Source organism: Saccopteryx bilineata, chromosome 5, assembly GCF_036850765.1.
Source record: "Saccopteryx bilineata isolate mSacBil1 chromosome 5, mSacBil1_pri_phased_curated, whole genome shotgun sequence".
NCBI classification, from domain to species: domain Eukaryota; kingdom Metazoa; phylum Chordata; class Mammalia; order Chiroptera; family Emballonuridae; genus Saccopteryx; species Saccopteryx bilineata.
The window spans coordinates 226683568-226700853 of record NC_089494.1 but is presented as its reverse complement, the minus strand read 5'-3'; the positions used below and the strand labels follow the sequence as shown (position 1 = coordinate 226700853).

At 34.9% G+C, this 17286-nt stretch overlaps 1 protein-coding gene across 13 annotated transcripts in view; it reads right to left on the bottom strand.

Annotated features, from left to right (window-relative positions):
- The window catches only part of CLOCK (clock circadian regulator), a 112491-nt gene that overhangs the window by 72254 nt on the left and 22951 nt on the right, over nt 1–17286 (bottom strand). For 6 of the 13 annotated variants that reach the window (XM_066280030.1, XM_066280029.1, XM_066280032.1 and 3 more), the window contains one exon: nt 8580–8666. The exons of 5 other annotated variants lie outside the window; for them this stretch is intronic. The gene's annotated coding sequence lies outside the window, so the exon portion shown is untranslated. Of the gene's footprint in view, nt 1–6510; nt 6536–8535; nt 8667–17286 lie in introns of those variants that run through there. 2 more of the 13 variants (XM_066280026.1, XM_066280028.1) reach the window with 2 other exon arrangements.

Here is a 17286-nt window from a genome sequence, read left to right as displayed (position 1 = left end):
TAGTATATTGAGTGGGACACTTGGAACCATGTCAACACAACAAATTAATATGTATAAATATAATGGCATTTTTGGCATATTAAAGGGGGTGGGCAAAACTAGGTTTACAGTTGTGAGTATGCAAAAGTTTAATCTTGTGTTTTAATCTTGTATTATTAATTAACTAATGTATTATCTTCCATACGAACAAGTGTAAACCTACTTTTGTCCACCCCTGTATACAACTTCATTATTGAGGTCACTGGGTCCACAAAAATACCACTAAAAATGTATTAATTTTTGAGGCTACAAGTATTCCTCTAACTTTTTGCAGCATAATTACTTCATAAAATGACAGCTGTTCTAACCTATTAAACTTGGGTAAACTACTAGGTCACTTTTGTGTACTCAAACAGGTCAAACAAGTTCACAACCAACTGAAAACTAGTTCAATTAAGTTTAGATGTATTATGAACTACAGATTTTCCAGAAAACAACCACAAAGCATTTCTTCTTCTTACATATAATCAATTTATCTACATTTATATGTAAGATAAAATTTACTTCCTTTAAATTGTAAGATTTTGCAATGAGATATAAATGTATATATGCTATCCATTTCTACTTATCTCTCTACACCTATTTATTTTCAAAGCTTTCAAATAAACAAATATTTGTGGATACGTTTATCCCTTAGTTAATATTATTTTTTAATCCACCCTGAAATGACAAAGTCTAGAAAAACAGTAGGCCAAGACCCTATGTGGATCTATGGAACATCAAGGGAGATGGGACTCAAATGGCGCAGACACATCTGTGTAGCATATAAGTGCACGATAGTAATTACAAATAAAAGAGGATGCATAAATGGCACAAAAATTCACAGCCAGAAGGCTGACAGGTAGGTTTCACAGGGCATAACCTAGACTTAACAAGTATTACAGAACAGAGATATACCTTTGATACAGAAGACATAGGATTTGAGATTTCTACTGATTTACCTTCAAGCCTGCTACTGAGCCCATGCAATAAATTTCATTTCATATACTATTGTATTTTTCAGGTCTAAAATTTCTATTTGACTCTTTTATATGATTTCTCCTTTCCAGAGAAGAACTATCTTTCCATTTAAGAGTGTTCATTTTTATCTCAGTGAACATGGATATAATAGTTGCTTTAAAATCTTTTTCTGATAATTCCATCATCAGGATCATCTCAGGGTTGGCATCTGATAACTGTCTTGTCCCATAAAAAAAAAGGGGGTCAGATTTTCCTATCTTTTTTTAAGCAAGTAATTTTAGATTAAATCCTAAAATATTAGGTTATAAAATTCTAGATTCTATTAATATCTGAAGAATTTGACTTTTTGTTTGTTTTTTCGGTTAACCTTAGACTGGAAGTATTATATTGCTTTCTCTAAGTGGTAGTCCAATGTCAATTTCAAAGTCTTTACTATGATATTTTGACTTGTCTTCTGTATGCATCACCCTAGGGCAAATCTGAGATTTGAAGAGTGGCTTATATTGTTGTTTGGTTTTCTAAGTCTTTGCTGTGTTTCTTTAGGTCTGTATGTGCATGTGTAGCTCACGTGTGAGGTGAGACTTCTGCGGGTTCACACTCATAATTAAGGAGTATCCTCACACAGCAGTTCTCTTCTCTCTGAGGATCCCCCACCATGCTCCTGTTTTCAGGGAACTCAGGCCAGAGAAATGGTTTTCTCTTAGAGTTTTAAGTCATTGTGCCACCATGGCAATGCAACGTTCTCTACAGGTAGAGATGGTCTCAGGGCAGACTTGAGAGAGAAAAAGAAAAGATCCCTTTGCTTTGTGTTCTGGCTAGAAATAGGGGTTTCTCCTGGATTTTTCTAACTGCTAAACCCACCCACACAGTTCCACAATTTAGCCCATTCAGTCAAAACTGGAACATGGTGGGGGGAAGGTACAGTCACCATTATACAGACTATTCTTCAAATTATGACTTCCCTTCTCAATTTGTCCACTATTATTAACTTTCAGAATCTTTAGATAGTTTTTTTTATTATATTGGCAGTTTTTAAATTAAATTTATTGGTGCAACACTGGTTAATAAAATGATATAGATTTCAGTGTAAAATTCTATAATATATCATCTGTATACAGCGTTGTGTATTTACCACCCAAAGTCAAATCTTCTTTTGTTACCATATATTTGATCCCTTACTACCTCCCCCTAACTCCCCTTCCTCTCTGGTAACAACTGATAGTTTTTAGTTTCAATCAGTCATAGAGAGAGGCTTACTCCACTTTGGCCTATCCATTGTATTATGTCCATTTCCCAATAGACATTTATTTATCTAATGGCTTTAGTAGTCATTGACTGATCATTATCTGGATTCATAATTTTATTAGAGGATGTACTGTGGTAAGTTTCTGATCCTATCATTCTCCTAGCATTTATTGGCTGTGATTCTTCAGTAATGGTAAACTCTCCCTCCTAACTATTTAGTTATCTTGAAATATAATTTGTGCAAAAAATAAATAAATGGTTGATTCCTTCATTTACCAATGAATTTCTGAGTAATGAACTGGTACCTATGAGGGTATTTTGTAAAAAAAGTATTATGAACTTTTAGATTCTTATAAGAACATGTATTTCAACCTATGCAGTCATTACATTTTTTTAAACCAATTTTTTTTTCTTTATTCATTTTTAGAGAGGAGAGAGAGAGAGAGAGAGAGACAGAGAGAGAGAAGGGGGAGGAGCTGGAAGCATCAACTCCCATATGTGCCTTGACCAGGCAAGCCCAGGGTTTTGAACCGGCGACCTCATAAACCAATTTTTAATGAAAAAATTCAAACCTACAGAAAAGTAAAATAAAAATAATAAAAGTATTAACCCATATAACCATCATACATTGTCAACAATTACCAAATCATGGTCAATCTTATATAATTTATTTTGCCTCTTCCCCATTCCATCCCCCTTTGAATTATTAAAAGCAAATCCCAAAAACTATATCCTTTCATCTGTATATACTCCAGTATGCTCTATAAATTGCAAAGACTTTTAAAAAACATAACTAAAAAATCATTATCATACCTTTAAAAGTTAATAGAAGATATGTAAGAACTCTACACACAAAATAACTAAACATTTCTGAGAGAAAATATTAAAGGCCTAAATATATGAAGGTGTATTATATACCATGATTTAATGTATTGGAAGTCTCAATATTAACAGAAATCCAATATACCTAAATTAATCTATAGATTCAAAAAGTTAATAATATGAATAATAAAAAAAATTAAACTTGCTTGATATTAAGCAGAGTTTGGTTGTTTATTTACTGTGATACTGGTAGACTGAATAAAAATTTTTTACTGAAATTTAGAAGTACCAAAAGAAACAAGGTAATTTTGAAGAACAAAGAGAGAGATATAAAGCTACACTAATTAAAAAGAGTATTGCGCTGACACAAGAATGAACAGACCAATGGAAGAAGTAGAGTTCAAAAATTGACCCACAAATAAAAAGTCACCTGAATTACAATAAAGAACTACTGTATTATAGTAGGGAAAGGATATTCTTTTCTATAAGTAATGCTTGACCAAATAGATTTCCATATAGAAAATAAAATGAGGCCCTGGCCAGTTGGCTCAGCAGTAGAGTCCGCCCCGCAGTGTGGAAGTCCTGGTTTGATTCCTGGTCAGAACACACAGGAGAAGCAACCATCTGCTTCTCCACCCTCCACTGAATAAACGATGATTAAATACAGACAGACATAAAGTGCAAAAACAGACTACTAATGAGTAGTGAATGAACTCAGAGTAACAGTTACTTGTGGGAGTGTGTGATGACTGTCAGGGGGCATGAAGGAGGCTCCTGGATTGATGAAAATGTTCTATATCTTAATCCCAGTATTGGTAAAGAATGATGACTTCATACAATTTCATCAAAATGACACTCAGGATTGATACACTTCATAATATTCATGTTTTAATTCAATATAAAAAGTTTTTAAAAGCTGGCATTATATCAGTCCCTTGATTTTTAAAATTTTTATTGTTTGGTTATTTTAATTGAAGTTGCTAGTGGATATGGGTTTCTACATCAGTCTGACTTTTGGGTTACTGAAAGTCATATTTATTTCCTTTTCCAGTATAATTACTAAAGAATTATCTTGATATGTGGATTCTTTCTACATTATGAAAGCAGTGGAAAGTCTAGCTTGAAGTTAGATTTATCCCATTGCAAACTAGAAAATTCTAAGATAGTATTTTTTCTTAATGTAAAGTACAATTGATCAATTTTTCTATATTAAGTTCTAAGTCACCAGTTCCCACAGTTCGCATCTAGCAAAAAGAAGTAAGAAAACCTGAGGCTTCTGAGGTTTCACCTGGGCTGTTTCAGCTGGAACTGAAACAGCAAATCAAGGCAAGGTTTCATCAAAAAGTGGTGGAAATAAAACAAATGATTAATTATAAGGTGCTTAGTACATAAGCCTAGCACAAAATAAATGCTCAAAAATGTCTGCAATTATTACCATTTTGAGAAAGATATATCCTTACTGTTGAATTTCCTTCAAAATATAATAAATTTAATAAAAAAACCAGATCCACTTTTAAGAACAAAGTATATTTATGGAACTTAGGGAATACTTAATAGATACTTAAGTATCTATTAAGCTGATGTGAAGAAAAGTACAGGATAGAAGAAAAGTTGAATGGACTAACCCTCAAATTTTTCAAAATTCTAAATTACACTAATTCGTATTTAACTATGATTTCATGATTAAAATAACCAATGATATCAGCAAGAATACCATTACTATAAAGATCTTATCTTTGTAAAGTAGCTTTTACATTTGCAAAGCTCTATTTCATTTTATCTCCATATTACTCTAAAATAACTAAATGTTTCATAAAATATTTATGTAGAAAACTGATTAAATCCAAGAAAGTGTCATAGAACAGAGCACCTGCACTGATGACAACATAGTTAATCATAAACCACCCAACAAAAACCACTGTTCAATAATAGTACCACTATGTAAACAGAGCATGTGTAAAAGTGCTTTGAAAAATATACTGTAGTAAATACAAGGAATGTAAGTGTATTTTTAATGGAAGGAAATAATTTAAAAGCAACAGTATTCGGATATAATTTCTAGGGGGTTTTTTGAGAGGGAGGGTAACTGCTAGACATTTCTTTAAACTTTTAACTTGGAAATAATTTTAAACTTCCAGAAATGTTTAAGAATAGCTCAAAGTATATACTTTATCCAGATTCACCAACTGTTACATTTGCATCATTTGATCATATATAAACATCTTCTGATCCATTTGGGAGTTAAGTTGTATATATATCCTGCTCTTTTAACCCCTAATTACTTCAATGTGCACCTCCTAAGGACAAAGACATTCTCTTAAATAACCTTAGTATAGTTACTAACTTCAGGAAACCTAAAAATTGTAAAATATTTTTGTTTAATGTCTTTTTTCCAACTGTTTTAACTGAGCAAATAAAATCCTTTACGGTTTTCAGAGGATCCAGTCCAGAGTCATGTACTGTCATTTAGTTGTCATATCTCCCTACACTCCTTTAATTTAGAACAGTTTTCTTCAGCTAAATACGTTTTAAAGTATCCGACCTTTATAAGATACTCTGCAAAATAAAATTTTAAAAGCTGGGTTCTTCAGCAAATTATATAGGGAAGTTTCATTAAAAAAAAGAGGGTCGGTGGAAGAGTTAAGAAAAGTTGCAGCCTGACCATGGAATTGGTGTAGTGGATAGAGCATTGGACTGGGACGCAGAGGACCCAGATTCAAAACCCCAAGTTCGCCAGCTTGAGTGCAGGGTTGCTGGCTTGAGCGTAGGATCATAGATATGACTCCATGGTCACTGGCTTGAGCCCAAAGGTTGCTGGCTTGAGCAAGGGATCACTCACTCTGCTATAGCCCCCAGTCAAGGCACATATGAGAAAGCAATTGATGAACAACTAAAGTGTCACAACGAAGAACCGATACTTCTTATCTCTCCCCCTTCCTGTCTGTCTGTCCCTATGTGTCCCTCTCTCTTTGTCACAAAAAAAAGGTTTCAAAAGGCTTAGATGAGAGTATATGTCTTCCTATTCAAAAGTAGTTTTTAGTATGTATATATATTAAAGCTTTACAATGAGGCTTCCACGTTTCTTTAAGATTGGTAATTTTTGGATTAGTGGTTCATCTAGTCTCTTAAGATTTCAAAAATATAACAATATTTAATCAACTTAGACAAATAAATCTGACCAATGATTTCATAACGAATCCAAAGAAAACTCAGTTTTCAACAGAATTCTCTCCTACAGTTAACAAAAATATCTAATCCCAATATGGAAACCCTTTAAACAAAAATGGAATTACTGTGATGGTATTTAGTTATCAGACTACAGAAGATTCTGTTCTTTCACTCAATAAACATTGCCTTTGTGCCAACTATGTGACAGGCCTATGACAGCTATGGGGGATCTAGTGTCTAAAAAAAAGGCATATTACCTACCCTTAACAAACTTACAATTTAGTAAATCTTGACAGGTATTATTTTCCCCTTTGAAAATGAAGCAAGTAGGATTCAGAGTGGTAAATGTTTCCAAAGTCACAAAGAAAGTGTTCTAGAGGGACAAGAAAGGATACTAAAATCGTGGCCTTTTATCTCCTAATATAGGACTTAACTTGTCTGTGTTAGACTGCAGAAGAGTGCCTTAAAATTATCCTCTAAAAGCTTATCCATCCACTCCAAAAGGGACTGCGTACCTTCATCCCCAATACTGAGTGAGTCACCAAGTTTCCAAATAATGTATTAGTACTTTCACTTAAAAATAACAGGTACTTTCCATAATTAGAAACAAAGAAACTGTACAAAAGGTATAAAAAACCTTTTTAGAGCTTAAGATGTTGTGGTAACATGAAGTCCTTGTAACAACTGAGAGTACTATACTAATTCTCTTTATATATACACATTTCTTTTAGAAGAAGGGTAACAGAAGAATCAATTCCTCTTGATTTATTTTCTATTTTAAAATAGTAACAGGCCAGTGTAATCACAATATGGGTTGTTACACTTTCTAGGATAGAAAAAAGTGTAAGTAAGTCATTGAGAGTTGGTATTGACTCTCACCTCCCTCTAATTTCTTCCCACTCATGTCTTTAACCTTAGCACCCAATCTAAAAATACTTCTCCTACCATAGAGCAGAAGTCAGATAACTCATTCTGGAAAGGATCACCTAGTCAATATTTTTGGCTTTCTAGGCCCGAAGATCTCTGGTGCAACTTCTTAACTATGCACCATAGCCTGAAAACAGTAATACACAATATGTAAAACTACTAGTGGCTATGTTCCAGTAAAAGCTTTATTCTGGATGCTGAAATCTGAATTTCATATCATTTTCACAGGTCACAAAGTAGTATTCTCCTTTTAGATTTTTTTCCCTAACCACTTAAAAATGTAAAAATTATTCTTAGCTCACGGGTCAGAGACCTGATCTGTGGTGGCTCAGTGGATAAAGTGTCAACCTGGAACACTCAGGTCACTAGTTTAAAACTCCAGGCTTGCCTGGTCGAGGCACATAAGAGAGTTGGTGTTTCCTGCCCTTCTCCACTTCTCTCTCTCTTCTCTCTCTAAAATGAATAATATCTTTAAAAAAAACTTAAAAAAAAAAACACCCTGGCTGGTTGGCTCAGTGGTAGAGCGTCAGCCTGGCGTGCAGAAGTCCCGGGTTCGATTCCCGGCCAGGGCACACAGGAGAAGCGCCCATCTGCTTCTCCACCCCTCCCCCTCTCCTTCCTCTCTGTCTCTCTCTTCCCCTCCTGCAGCGGAGGCTCCATTGGAGCAAAGATGGCCCAGGCACTGGGGATGGCTCCTTGGCCTCTGCCCCAGGCGCTGCTGGAGTGGCTCTGGTCACGGCAGAGCGACGCCCCGGAGGGGCAGAGCGTCGCCCCTGGTGGGCGTGCCGGGTGGATCCCGATCGGGCGCATGCGGGAGTCTGTCTGACTGTCTCTCCCCGTTTCTAGCTTCAGAAAAATACAAAAAAAAAAACAAACCCAAAAAAACAAGCAGCAGGCTGGGCTGGTAGTGTGTACAGACCCCTAATGGACAGACTTGCTTCTAAGATGGAGAGGCAGTAGGTGACTGGCCCTCTTTAACCCTAACCAACTATTCCTTATCTCTAAACCTAAAATCTGACAGGAAATAATTCTTATTCTACTTTTTAGTCATTTGTAAATTACCTTTCTTTATCTCAAAAAAAGGTAAAAAGTTATAAAGATTCCTTTTGAGCAGTAAATTTGAAATATTCCAGGAATTGCTGAAAATACTTTACATCTGGATATCAATGATCTTACCAATGAATAACTTTTCACTCCTTATAAGAATAAAAATTCTAAAGATAATTAAAAGCTCTCAAGGAAGGTAACAGATTATGCCCTAAATATTTTTATAAGACTTTGTCCTATGTTCCTTGCCAGGAGATTTCAAACCTCACTATACTCAGTAATTATAGGGGGGACAAAGGGAAAGAAAGAAAGAAAAACATGGCATACCTCTGAGCTCAAAATGGAGACGGAAGGTATCTAGTGAAACTCACCAAGTTCTAAAGATTCACCTAAGAGGAATGCAGAATTTTCCAAAGGCATCTTACACTGTGACAGAACCAGCTTCTAAATTTCAGCAGCTTTACAGGAAAAAAAAATAAAATAAAAATTCTGTAAAACAAAGGCAGCTGTGGAAATAATATTAACCAAATTCTAAGTAACAATATCTACAGTACTTTTTCCCCATCCATGTTATACAACATTAATAGGGGTCTCCTTTGTGCCAGGAATTAGGAATATAGTAATGAACATGTCAGCTACCATCACTATCAGGGAGATCAGTCTGTAGAGAAACTCCAAATGGGATGAAAGGCTTTAAGAATCATGATGGTGCCTGATTGGTGGTGGCACAGTGGATACAGTGTTGACCTGGGACGCTGAGGTCCCAGGTTCGAAATCCCAAGGTCACTGGCTTGAGCACAGGGTCATCAGCTTGAGTGCAGGGTTGCCAGTCTGAGCATGGGATCATTAACATAACCCCATAGTCACTGGCTTGAGCCCAGAGGTCACTGGCTTGAAGCCCAAGGTCACTGGCTTGAGCCCAAGGTCAATGGCTTGAGCAAGGGGTCACTGGCTCAGCTGGAGCCCCACCCTTATCAAGCCACGTATGAGAAGCAATCACTAAACTAAAGCGACGCAGCTACAAGTTGATGCTTCTCACCTCTTACTCTAAAAAATATATACATATATATTAAGAATCATGATGATGTCAAGAGAAAGTATGGCACATATGCAAACGTAGAGAAGGCCTCCTAAAAGAGGGGTGTTTAATGCAAGCATGAGTAGGACCTGGCCAAATAAAACACAGGGGAGGGAAGAGAAAGAACCTATTAGTCAAGGGAACAGCATGTTCAAAGGGCCAGAGGAATATGGCATTGGTGTAGAAGTAAAAGAAGTCTAATGTGGCTGCTCAGAGTAAGAAAAAGGATGAGAGAAGGCATCTCAGAAATGAAACAGGCAAGGAGGAAAGAGGCAATTTGCCCTGAGTCACACAGTTGCACAGGGCTGAAACCAGAGCCCACTTTAAACCCTAACCACTTGACAACACTCTACTTACTAGCCATTCTGAAGCTCTTCCCATCTCCCTACCCTCAAGGATCTGAGAAGGAAGCTGAGGGAAAATCTTTGTGGAGGATCCTTTCAGGGGACTATATAACATCACTATGAGGTAGGGATTTTTATTAACCATTTTATTTATTTATTCATTTATTCATTTTAGAGAGGAGAGGGAGAGACAGAGAGAGAGAGAGAGAGGAGAGACAGAGAGAGAGAAGGGGGGGAGGAGCTGGAAGCATCAACTCCCATATGTGCCTTGACCAGGCAAGCCCAGGGTTTCGAACCAGCGACCTCAGCATTTCCAGGTCGACGCTTTATCCACTGCGCCACCTCAGGTCAGGCCTATTAACTATTTTTATTACCCTGTATTTCCAGTATAATTTTATGAAACAGTCCAAACATTAACATTAACTTTTATTAATAATTACAATAAAAATTATCAGAAATGTTAACTTCTTACCACAATATTAAAAGCATTTTAATTACCTTTCTATCAAAAAAGTACTATTTTAACTATCGATTAAGAAAAATAAAAGATAAATAACCAACTTATTCATTTGGTTATTTCTTTTTTAATTAGCGCTATTCTCCTTTTTAAGGAAAGAATAGAGAAAGTCTGTTCCTTGTTTGTTCATTTATTCATTCATTCATATGACAGCTTCTACACTTGAGGAAAATAGACCAAATTCCTCCTTCATTGAAATACAGTGAAAATGGATACCCTGTGGCAATTATATTTTTGCAACATATCCTGTTTGAATGAATGAAGAACCAACCAACAGATAAAATTTGATGCAATAGAGAAAATCAAAACTTGAGGGTAGTGAACTGAGAATTTAAAAAATCACATGTTAAAGGTGGACAAAGAGAATAAAAAAACTGCTCCACTGAGAAACATACTCGGGAAGAAAGGAAAAGAATCCTCACCCAAAGAGCAGAGAAATCGCAGTAATCAATGCACTATAATGAAGGTCCTTAAAGTTATAAAATTAAAAAGCAGATGAATATAATACAGAAGATTCAAGACTATAACCTAGTGATGAAAGAGTAAACCTTTATCCAGCAGTCTTTACATTGCGGTCCAGATGGTTTTAAGGAAATCAATTTCCAGATCCTTAATTTCCATAGTTAACAACCAGTTACTAGAATTTAATATCAAGGTCAGAGCATCATATTGGTTTCTCATTTTCTACATTTTATTTTATAATCCTGTTCCCTGTTCACCAGAGAAAGATCTACCTCTCACATATCTAAAATCTCACTACAGTGAACTTCCCTGAGATGTAGAAACATCCAGAACACCAAATAAATCATTTAAAATATTGCTTTGGGGGGGAAAAGGTAATCTTTAATGGAATCACCATACATATATCCAAGGTGGTCCTGTCTTTCCCTGTCCCATGTACTTCTGCTAAGGACAATCCCTGACATTAAAAAGGAGATAATTTGGCCCCAGTGGGCTATTAAAACTTTAGAAAATGAGAATAATACAAATTTTAGAATAAGAGGCTCACCTGAGAGAATAATCCAATGAAAACAGTGATAATAAATATAGACGACAGCTACAACTTAGTTCACTCAGGTAAAAAGCTTATGGCCAGACACCTGACATAATTATCTAGAATTATTTAGAATTCAAGATATGGGAAGCATCTTGAATTAGAACTCAAGATCTGTACTTTAATCACTATTGGAAAAATGAGAAAGGTTAAAACATTCTATCCATCATCTTTGTCTTGTGTCTGTGACTTAGAAATTTAGTATGATTTCAAGGAACTGAAAAGAGGCAGCCTTACTTCTGTCAAATCCATGTCATATCTTCCAGCAAAAGTAACATACAGCAAAGTCAGTGTTTTATATTTTCTTGACCATTTATTGAGAAACATTTTTATTAACTTTTGGGCAAAAGAATGCTGGATATAGTAAATCCATGTGATTTTTTTCCGTGGACAAGTATTACTCTGTTCAGTTTTTCATTCCTACATGGACTTATTATAGATTAATTTGGCAGGAATATACTATAACTTTTACGTAATTGATATCCTTAGTACGTACCAATAGACCTTTTGTAAACTTCACATTCACTAATGTGTGAAGTTCCACATACTAGTAAGTTCATTTCCAGTGGAACCAGTCTCATTCTGACTTAAGTAATATTCATCTATGGATACACACATTCCATGAAAGATGCAGTATGCTCTGAAAAGATGCATTTATGTTTAGTAATTGTTTATAATAAACCAAATGAATTATAAATGTATGTTGTACTCATAGTAATGATAATTTAGAAGAAAACTTCTTTAACACTTAAACCATTATGGTCACAGTTAATAAACACTTTACATTTCAATTTATATTCATATTTTTGATGTCCAGAAGCATTTTGCAAGTGCTGAAAGAAAAGAACTGCCAATCCAGAATCCTATACCCAGACAAAATATCCTTCAGGACAGAGGGAAATGAAAATATCCACAGATAAAGGAAAACTAAGAAAACTTGCCACCTACCCTCAAAGAATGACTAATGGAAGTCCTTCAAACATAAAGGAAATGATAAAAGACAGAATACAGTACTGGAAAATCAGAAAGGAATAAGAATATGTGTAAATACAATAGACCTCCTTTCTCCTCTTAAGTTTTCTATATTATCTTTGATGGTTAAAGCAAAAGTTACAACACTGTGTGATATGGTTCTCAGTGTATGTAGAGAAAATATAAAAAAGCAATTACATTAGACATGGGGGGGTAAAGTTGATTTGACCAGTAGACCTTAATAAGTTATATATACATAATATAATGCTTACATCAAACACAAAACAGATACAGAGATAGAAATCAAAACATTATAGATAAATCAAGATGGAATCCTAAAAAATGTTTAACCCACAGGCTTCTTTTTCCCTCTCCTCCTCCTCCTACTGATAAAGAAATTAAAGCACAAGCGCCTCTATCCACAGGCAGGCCAAGTGTTGCCCAAGTGTGAGCACACTGATGAATAACATACTTGAGAGGTAGAATTTTCACAGCACTTATAATATCAGCTTTGACAATACTCATACATTTCAGTTGGGAGTAGAAACTCGTACAATTTTATAAAGAACAATATATCAACATCCTAACAAAATTATATATGCTCTTACCCTTTGGTCCAGCAATACAGTGGGTTATAACCAGAATTCTAAAAACGAAACAAGATAGGAAAAAAACTCAAGACTACAGGACACCTAGTAATCGTTAGGGGTATTCCCCGAAGCTGTTGTTTCAGGTATGTGCAGATGAGTGTGTATACTGTATATACGTAATGGGTCACAGCATAAAATATATTTTTATACTATAGGTTGTGGTCAACTAAGTTTGGAAACCATTGTTTCAGCTCCTAAAGACAGCCTGAGGCAAAGGAATAACTGATACTTTGGAAAGGAAGGGTTCAATTCCAAGATATGAAGAAATAAAAGGGAAGACATATAAAAAGACAAAGCAAACGCAAGGTAGTATGTTACCAAAGTAGACGGAGCCATGAGAAAACATGGCCTATTTGGGGGTGAAGGCAGGGGAGAAGAGGAGGGAAAAGAAGTTAGTGCCCCTAACTAATAGTCAGGGATTGCATGCTTTAAAAATTCTTGCAGCACACTAGTTGAAAATTGCTGGCTTACAGATATTCACAGAAAGGCAGGAACATACAGTTGAAGTCAGAATACAGAATAAAAAGACAAAAACAGAAGAGATAAGACATAAGGATCAAGCCAGAAAGCCAACATTCTGCTGGTAAGCATTCCAAAATGGGAGAACACAGAAAATAGAATAAATAAAAATTACCAAATAATTTTTTTTAATTTCCCATACCTGAAGGAGAACACATTTCAACCAAAAAAGCCTTTCAACTCCAGAGTATTGACAGAATGACAAGAAACATACCTAGATACATAACTAAGAAATTCTAGCATTATAAGAAAAAAGAGAAGAGACTAAATATTCCAAAGAAAGAGTAAAGGGGTTATTTAAAAAGTACCAAAACTCAAGAGTGGCATCAGACTTCACTCCATCTTGATCAAACAGAATATAGCAAAACCCATGTTTTAAGAGAAATTTAATTTGAACCTGAATTTCTATACCCAGCCACATATCAAGCAATTATGAGCCAGGCCAAAGACATTTCCTGACATGGAAGAATTTAAAACATTTATATCTCAAGTACCTTGCATACATACTAAAGTTAATTTAGAATACATTCCAATAAAAAGAGGAAGAATACACTAAAAGAAAAAGATGTAGGATGAGAAACAGAAATGCATTAAAGGAATATTACAGAATAACTATACAGCAGGCTTCCAATCCTTGAGACTGAGATTAAAGGAAAATACCTGTAGCAAAAAAAGGAAAAGAAAGAAAAAAAAATCAGGCCCTGACCAGGAAGCTCCAGTGGGTTAGGGACAAAATAACAGCAAACTGGATTCAGCAGCTCACTAAGAGGATCATACAGCGTGTGTGATCAAATGGGATTTATCCATAGGATGCACGAATCAGTAAGTGTGATACATCGTCACAGAAAGTTCTACTAGACAATAATGGTACAGAGAAATCCTAGTGTAATAAAACCAGAAAATTAACAAAAAGTGAAAAATAAAAAGCCTGCCTTCCTTGTAAATTAGTGTTTGTTATCTACTTGTTTTCTGTTTTTCATACACTTGGTATTTCTTTGCTGCTGTACTGTTTGTGTTTATTGAATACAAAACATATTTTGCCTGAAGTTTCTTTCCATTTCCTAAAATAGGTTTTATTCTGAGGCACTTGTTTGTATGTTACATTTCTGTTCATTTACTTTGGCAGTTTTACTAAGAGCCTGTGTAAAGTTTTGGTTTTTAATTGCTAATTTCACATCATTTTTTAATGGTAACTTACATTAGTTTCCTAGTGCTGCCAAAATAAGGAAACATGATTTAAAATACTTCCTCTCCCACAGTTGAGGTACAAGCCTTCTATACCCAATTCACTGAGAGTTGAAGTCATGAAAGGATGTCTAATTTTGTCACATGCTTTGTTTGCATCTATTCAATAACAAATATGTAATTTTTACCTTTCATTTTACTAATGTGGTGCATCACACATTGATTCACACATTCCACACATAAATCCTACTTGATCATACAGGGTGTATGTATGATACTCTTAGTGAGCTGCTGAATTCAGCTTCCTACTATTTTGTTCATTCTTGCATCCATATTCATCAGGTATATTAACCTATAGTTTTCTTGTAGTATATTAATCCGGCTTTGGTATCAAGTTGTTTATTCATGATCTTTTTTTCTTAATCTAGGCATTTATCTGCTTTTGCTACATGTCATATGTTTTGGAATGCTGTTTCCATTTTTATTTCAAGATATTTTTTTTAATTTCCCTTTTGATTTCTTCTTTAACTGATAGTTTAGGGGTATATCATATAATTCCTATATATTTTTGAATTTTCCAGTTTTCCTTATTATCATATTGTGGCTCAAAAAGATACTTGATATGATATCATTCTTCTTAAATCTGCTAAGGCTTGTGACCTAAGTATGACCTATCCTGGAGAATAGTCTGAGTGAGCTTGAAAAGAATGTGTATTCTGCTGTTGTTGGGTAGAATGTTTTGTACGTTATCTGGTAGATCAATTTGGTCCAAAGTATATTTCATGTCCAGTGTTTCCTAATTGATTTTCTGTCTAGATCTATCCATTGTTGAAATTGGGGTATTTTAGTTTCCTATTATTGTATAGTTGTCTATTTCTCCCTTAAGATCTGTTACTTTCTGATAAATATATTTCAGTGCTCCAATGTTGGGTAAATATATAATATATTCACAAGTGTATATCCTCTTGATGAACTGACTCCTTTTCATATAATGACTTTAGTCTCTTACAGTTTTTGACTTGTCTATTTTACAGCTAACCTTGATCTCTTTAATTTGCATTTGCATGGATTACCTTTTTCCATCCCTTCACTTTCAGCCTACATGGGTCCTAAAAGTGAAGTGAGTCTCTTATAGGCTGCATATAGTTGGGTCTTTTTAAAAAATCTATTCAGTTGCTCTATGCTAGGGGTCCCCAAACTACGGCCCACGGGCCGCATGGGGCCCCTTGAGGCCATTTATCCGCCCCGCCGCACTTCCGGAAGGGGCACCTCTTTCACTGGTGGTGAGAGAAGCATAGTTCCCATTGAAATACTGGTCAGTTTGTTGATTTAAATTTACTTGTTCTTTATTTTAAATACTGTATTTGTACCCGTTTTGTTTTTTTACTTTAAAATAAGATATGTGCAGTGTGCATAGGGATTTGTGCATAGCTTTTTTATAGTCCGGCACTCCAACGGTCTGAGGGACAGTGAACTGGCCACCTGTGTAAAAAGTTTGGGGACCCCTGCTATGCCTTTTTATTCAAAAACTTAATCCACTTACAATTAAAGTAATTACTAATTGGTAAGAACTTACCAATGATGTTTTATTGTTTTGTAATCCCCATACTCCTTTCTTCCTTTTCTGCTCTTTCTTTGTACACTGATTTTCTGCAGTGGTTTGCTTTGATCCCCGTCTTTATTTTTATGTATCTACTGCAGGTTTTGCTTTGTGGTTACCATGAGGCTTACATAAAATAAATGTAATGGTCTATTTTGAGCTAACAACTTATATCATAAGAATTCTACTCTTTTACCTCTTCCCTTCCTGTATTTTCTTTTTGATGCCATACCTCTTTTAATATTGTATACCCATTAACAAGTTATTACAGCTGTATTTTTAATATTTTGTCCTTTAAACCCTTATACTAAAAGAATTTAGATACCACAATTATTATAGTATTGGAATACTTTGAATTTGATTATACACTTACCTTTAACAATATGTTCATATTTTCACGTCTTTGTTACTAACTAGCATCCTTTCATTTCAACTTGAGGAACTCCTTTCAGCATCTTTTGTAAGGTAGATCTAGTGGTGATAAACTCCCTTAGCTTTCGTTTGTTTGGGAAAGTCTTTATGTCTACATTCAAAATAACTTTATGTGTAAAGTACTTAGTTGGCAGGGTTTTTTTATTTCAGCATTTTGAATATATCATCCTTTCTCCTGTCCAGTATAGTTTCTGTTGAGAAATCTGCAACCTTATAGGGGTTCCTTTATATGTAAGAAATTATATTTTCTCTTGCTGCTTTTTAAATATTGTGTTTGATTTTAGGCAGTTTTATTATAATGTGTCTTGAAGAACATAATTTTGAACTGGAAAATATTTTTATTTGAAATTTTGAGATGACCTATTAGATTCATGAACTTGTATGTTCAATTCTCCTCCCATACTTGGGAAGTTCTCAACCATTATATCTTTAAGTTAACATTGTGTTCCTCTCTCCTCCTCTTCCCCTTCTGGAACTCCACTAATGAGTAAGCCATGTCTTTTAATGCTACCCCTATAGTCACGTAGATTTTCTTTTCACTTATTCATTCTCTTTTCTTTTCATACCTCTGATTGGATGATTTCAAATGAAGTGTCTTGCCATTGACAAATTCTTTCTCCTGCTTGGTTAAGTCTTCAGTTGAAGTTTTATTAAAATCTTCCTTCAGTTCTGTCATTGTATTCTTAATTCTATGATTTCTATTTTTCTTTTAATAGTTTCTATTTCT